Here is a 6,332-nt window from a genome sequence, read left to right as displayed (position 1 = left end):
CAATAATGCTAAAAAGGTCTCCAGGAAACCCCTGAGTCCCTTCCCAGGACCGCCACTCATGTCTCGAGGTCTCTGAAGCCCCCTCCTCGCCCCGGCCAGGAGTTCCTCCTCACCTCCCTGCTCTTCTCAGCTCCAGAAGCGACAGGGCTCCTGGAACCCAAGGCTGGCGCGGCTGCCACTCACTGGACCCTGCCCCTGCCCCCCGCCCCACCCAGTGGCCAATCAGCGCCACGGCACTTGCTCGGTAGCTAATCAGCACAGCCCGCGGGCCAGCGGCCCGCGGATATTTTTTTTTCTGAGAAGTTTTAATTTTAACTCAGTTTCCCTCCTTCTGGCTCTGAGTTGGGGAAGTAGTTGGGGAAGGCGGGCGCCCCCCCTCATCTGGACCCACGTGGAGGTGTGTGTGCGTCTTAGTTGAGAGGGGGAAGATAGATTGAAGGAGTAGATCCACACCCAGCAAGAGAGACAGGAAGGCAGAAGGAACTGCCTCAGGGGTCATTTACACAGCGAGATAGGATGGAAAGAGGGAAGATATGCAGAGAGGAGCTACAGATAGTAAGAGAAACAGTGACAAAGACAGGCAGGCAAGAGGACAGACAACAGAGAGGACAGATAGTGTGGTGAAGTAGTAGAAAGACAGAGGGGCACTCAAGGAGAGAAAGAGACTACAGACAGATTCAAAAACAGAGGGTAGGCCCATGCAAGCACCCGGAGGAAGGCAACAGGCAGTAAGGCCCAGTAATAAACAGGAAACACAACTGGCAGGTAGACAGGTGGACATAGCCAGACACATTCCCAGACAGAGGCTGGGAACAGACACACCAGCCCAGAGAAACAAGGGAGCACAGGGAGTGACTGAGGCAGAGGGACACCTGGAGAGACAGATGACAACAGATAGAGAAAGTCAGATTAGGCAGAGGGACAGACAAGGTAGATGGACAGATCTGGTGACAGCAATGGGACAGGTGCAGGGATAGAAACAGCCAGGCCACTATAAGATGACCTCAGACAACCTGGCCAAGAGAGGACCATAGATTTTGGAGGTCCCCAGAGAGAAGAGAGGGCATTTGTGGTTGGGTGGAGAGTGTGGATGCTGCTGTCTGCAAACTAGGCACACCCTGAAGTCATGGACCCAGCCCAGACATTGGGTGAGGCCTGTCCACACCCTAACTGAGAAGCCCCACTGTCTGTCTGCCTGTCTGTCTGTCTTATACGGGGTTGTGTCTGTTCACTCACATCCAGGCATGTGACAGGCATGTCTGTCCCAGGCAAGGAGTGGTTCTTCTGCAAGGAGGAAGTCAGGCAGAGTGGACTTACAGTCCAGGCCCAACTCAGCTGGGCTGCTTGAGGCTCAGGTGGACAGGAGGTCTCTGTCCGGCCCCTCCACCGGTCTGCCCACCCCCCACAGGGAGCACAGAATTCCCGGAAAGGCCAAGGGCTGGCTGGAGCTTCAAAGCTAGCCTAGATGCCCCCACCCTACTCGCAGTTGGAGAAGGGCAGGGGATGGGCGTGTGCTTTCCCCAGGAAAGAGATTCATGCATACTCGAGGATCACAGCATCATCCAGGGGCTCAGAGATGGAGGCAGACTCACCATCACTCACAGAGGTACAAACAAATTTGTGTGCAGACTCACAGCCGCACACAGAAAATACAGGCTGACAGATATGAACACACACAGACTACACACAGAGAGCCCAGGCCATGGTAGTCACACACTCACAGCTGCACAAGGTGACTTAATCTTACAGGCATCATCACCCACAGCCTCAGACCCCACCCGGAGAACACAGAGTGACACAGAAATAGGGTCATACCAAGCCACTGTAGATTCACTGACATCACTACCCACAGACTCACAACCACACCCAAGAGAACCACCAGGCAAATCACACACAGACTCACAGCCACACACAAAGTACACAGACAAATCTGATTTCATACAGCCAACATTATACACAGGCCCAGTGTCTCCCGTACACGCTTCCAGATTCAGATGGCCCTAGAGGCCAAAGTCCAAATTCAGGCTTTATAATGATAATTCTCCGCATTTCCACTCATATATGAACTTGCGACCATATGCAACCACATCCAGTTCTGGTCACAGAAGGAGGTACTCACAGCAGACACGATTGTACAGACAGTTAAGCCACGGTCACAGACACTCACACATCTGCCTTTAAGCAGATGACTGCAGATAGCCATGTATACGCACAGCTATTCACGAATCAAGTCAAAGAAGAAACACGTGGAGAACGCATAGACAGGTGCTCAATCAGGAAAAGCAGAATGCAGAGAGTACTCTTCCTATTGTTACAAAGAGGATATGTAGAAAATACACCTAAAGCTGCATGAAGAGGAAACAGGAGAACCAGATAGTACGCATACAATAGCACCAAAAGAAACACCTATAGGGCATACGCATTTACAGCTACTTACCAAGGAGAGACAAAAGCACAATGGCAAAGAAGAAAGACACATACATAGGAGACACATTCACAGAAGAGATAAACATATCCACAAGCATTACAAAAGAGACACATAAACACCTAAGGAACACACACAGACATACACACACACATGGCCCCATATGGATGAATTGCCCAAGCAGACAGTATGGACACACACTGAAGCCAAAAAGGAAACACACAAATTAGAGAGGCATAGATACAAGATACAACCAGGCAGTTTACATAGGAAGACACATGTGGAGCACACATATGTGTGTTTGTAGCTGAGAACATGTACAGGCAGATGAGATGCATTTGGGGTATTCACACACACACACACACACACACACACACACACACTCACACTACCCTGTCTATCCGGCCTACTCTGATGTCTCTCTCCTCCTCCCCCCAGAACCATTAACATCCATGCTACAGGCAGGTTAGGAAAAGAGACACCTGTCAGCAGAGGCCTTGGCCCAGGTGGCTAAGGAGAGGGAGAGCTAGGCAGGTGTCTAGATGTCAAGAAAAATCTGAAGTGTCCTGTCCAAAGAACTAGTGTACCTTGGACAAAACACAGATACCTCCCATTCACCACCTCCCGGCAATAGCCTCCTGCTCTGATCACTACCTTCCCCTCCCAGGGCCTTCCTGGCCCTCCAACATTGCCCAGCACAGGGCCAAAAGACAAACAGCAGGTGTTCAATAAATGCCACTTATCAAGTGTCATATTATCATCATTGTTATGTATATTTCTGCCAAGTGAACTCTTCTAGGGGAGGGACAAACCTTCATCCAACTCTGCATCCCATAGTGAACTAAGTTGCAGGAGAAGTCAGGCAGAGTGGACTGCAAATAGCAGGTGCTCAACATATGCTGGTAGGAGGGAACACAAAGGGAAAGTGAAATCTGGCTGCAGAGGGAAGTCTACTTTGAAAGGAACAGATGTCTTTAAGCTTGACCTAGACCTTGAGGCTGTGCCAGGGATAAGAAAGTTTTATTAGTTCATCATGGTAGGGCCCTTTCTCAGGGTCATATAAGACTTTTGTTGGAAGCAGACCCTTGGGTGACATTTGAGATTCTTATTGAGGCTCTTAAAAGTCAGTTTGGGTTCTTGTCAGTTCTTCCAAGCAGACCCCTGCTTTTCATTAAAACGGGTTACTTCTCAGAAGCCTTCAGGGTAGGGAGCCACAGAGCAAAACAGTTAACGGCGTGAGCTTTCCCAGCTCTGCCACTCATTAGTTGTGTGGCCTGGAGCAAGTTCTGAAACCTGACAGTCTCAGCTTCCCCCAGGGCGTGATAATGCCTAACTCATAGGGCCATTGGGAAGATTGAATGAATACAGGTAAAAAGCACTTAGAACAATGTTTGACATACACTAATTGCTCAATAACGTATTTGTGGAAGGGATTAATGAATTCTTTTTGGCTATGAAAGCAGCCTCTCACTGACTGCATTTGGGATTCTAATCTCACTTTCATGCAGACCCCTCACTGAGTAACTCTTCTGTCCCTCAAAGCAGCCCCAGGGCAACAAGGCTTTTTGAATAAGTGTCCAGTCCTCTGTGCCTGGATCACCCCAGTCTATTCCTCTAGCGGTGATTTGCCCTCCAGTACAGAGCTGACCTGGCATCTTCCCCCTCCTTGACCTCTTCAGAAGGCTGAGGGGAGGACACCTATCCACTCAGTGGGGTGCTGGGTGAGAGCTGCAGGCCGACACCCTACTTCAGGAAGAGCCTGGGGAGTTCAGAGCCTGGTTCCTATCCCCCAATCCCCTGGCCCTGCTGGAGGAAGCAAGTTTCTTTGTAAAAAATTAAACATCCTCTTTGTGAGAGGCAAGAAAACAGGATGTGTGAAGCGTCCCACCAGGTGAACATGGGCCTCCAATGCCTAGCACCCCCTCCTCTCAGTGGAAAAGCGGCTGATGGCTGAAAAACTTGCTCATTTCTGCAGGCAGCTGTGTTCCCACCACCCCCACAAGGCCCTTCAGCTCCCCTGACAAGCCTTTGCTTCCTCCCTGGCTCTTGGGGACTCCAAGTGTCTCTTTGTGTCTCTGTCTATGTCTACCATCTGTGTACCCCTCCCGGGGCCCCAAATAAATGCAGGAAAGAATGAACAGAGCAACAAAAGGGTGGATTCAACAAACATCTAACACCCACTGTGTGCTGGACCCTATTCTAGGTGCCTGGGAAGTAGCAGTGAACAAGACAGAACAGAAATCTCTGTCTAATGAAGCTCACATTTCTAAGGAATGATGAATAAATCGTTTAGTTCTTTAAATACTTGCCAAGCTTGTTCCTACTTTGGGGTCTTTGCACTTGGTGTTCCCTCTACCTGGAATGCTCTTCCTCCAAATATTCCTAGGTTGTACTCCCCTTCAGGTCTCAACTAAAATGTCACTTCCTCTGAGATGCCTTCCCTGACCACACTGTCTGAAATAGCAATTCAATCCCTCTGTTACTTTCCATCCCTTTCGCCTTACCTTATTATTCTTCATAGCTTTTATCACCACCTGGCATAACATTATATATTAACCTATTTAATAGTATATTTATATTTAGTACAGCTACTTTAGTAAGTAAATGTATATAGATAGATACCAGCATATTTATACATATCAGCACATGCATTTATATATATAAAATATTTTATATATACACTATACAAAATGCATAAATATATACTATTATATATTTCCTTACATATAATAGCACATTTATATTTATTATATTTAATCAATAATATGTAATTTATATACTAGTAAATATTAATATATTAATATATTTCTATATAATCACATACATATTAAATAGCATATATGTTTATATACCTAATATAATAATATATAGCTGGTCCTCGAATAATGTCCTTTTGTGATACCATTGATGAGAAAAAAAATTAATTGATCCCCAGCCACTTTGTGGAATTTGCATGTTTCCCCATGTCTTCATGGGTTTTCTCTGGGTACTCCACTGACCTCCCACATTCCAAAGTTGTGCATGTTAGGCAAATTGACATGTCTAAATTTTCCCAGTCTGAGTGAGTGTGGGTATGTATGTGAGTGTGCCCTGCAACGGAAGAACATCTTGTCTAGGGTTGGGTTTCATCTTATACCCTGAGCTGTCAGGATAGGTTCCAGTCACCTGCCACCCTGAACTGGAATAAGTGGGTTAGAAAATAATTACCTTACTTATTTTTATTAATCTTTCTCAAATGTTTAATATTTCTATGTTTAATATTAGAAGTGTTTGGGGGTCTTTATTTAGAAGTTTAGTGATGTTTTTGTGACCAGAAATATGCCGTAGGAACTTAACTCTTGTTTATATCAATTAGCCTACAGTAAAATTGGTTTCAGGAAAGGATTCAGCCATGCGCTAGAGCCTAGTTATACAGGTTTGCAGATTGCTTATTCAATTTTCAGGAATTTTGTGAACTGGTTGTTAAACATAGCTGTTGTTAAAAATGAAATGATATAAACTTACAATTAAATACATTATATTTTTAGAAGATGATATTCAAAACTCATCACTTATTATTTTACTACATTTCACTATTCTCTATGTTCTTGAGGTCATTTACCCCTATTTTCACTGTATGGTAGAAATATTACATAATGGTTCGGTACTGCATCTCTTCTGAACTGTTCCATGACTACATATTGGCAACTTGAAATCTATCAAGATGACAGTGTATAAACCATGGAAATAGGTAAATGTTTGGAATCAGGGTTTCCCCACCCTCTCTCTCAAAGAGCCAGTTATTAAGCATTTACCAGCACACCACTGAGAGCACTTAGAATAGTGCCTGGCACGTGGTAAACCCTATAATAAATGTTTCCATTATTATATTTGCTTGTGTACTGGGTGGTGATGTATAGGGTTTTGT

At 45.8% G+C, this 6,332-nt stretch overlaps 1 protein-coding gene across 3 annotated transcripts in view; it reads right to left on the bottom strand.

The window, feature by feature from the left end:
• SLC38A5 (solute carrier family 38 member 5) overlaps nt 1-6,332 on the bottom strand; it is a 46,919-nt gene that overhangs the window by 9,029 nt on the left and 31,558 nt on the right. The window contains exon 1 of one of the 3 annotated variants that reach the window (XM_039843762.1): nt 114-160. The exons of 1 other annotated variant lie outside the window; for it this stretch is intronic. The gene's annotated coding sequence lies outside the window, so the exon portion shown is untranslated. Of the gene's footprint in view, nt 1-29; nt 46-113; nt 161-6,332 lie in introns of those variants that run through there. One more of the 3 variants, XM_039843763.1, reaches the window with a different exon arrangement.

This window comes from Pteropus medius, unplaced genomic scaffold, assembly GCF_902729225.1.
Source record: "Pteropus medius unplaced genomic scaffold, Ma_sr-lr_union100, whole genome shotgun sequence".
NCBI classification, from domain to species: Eukaryota; Metazoa; Chordata; class Mammalia; order Chiroptera; family Pteropodidae; genus Pteropus; species Pteropus medius.
This window is presented reverse-complemented; position numbering and strand designations above follow the sequence as displayed.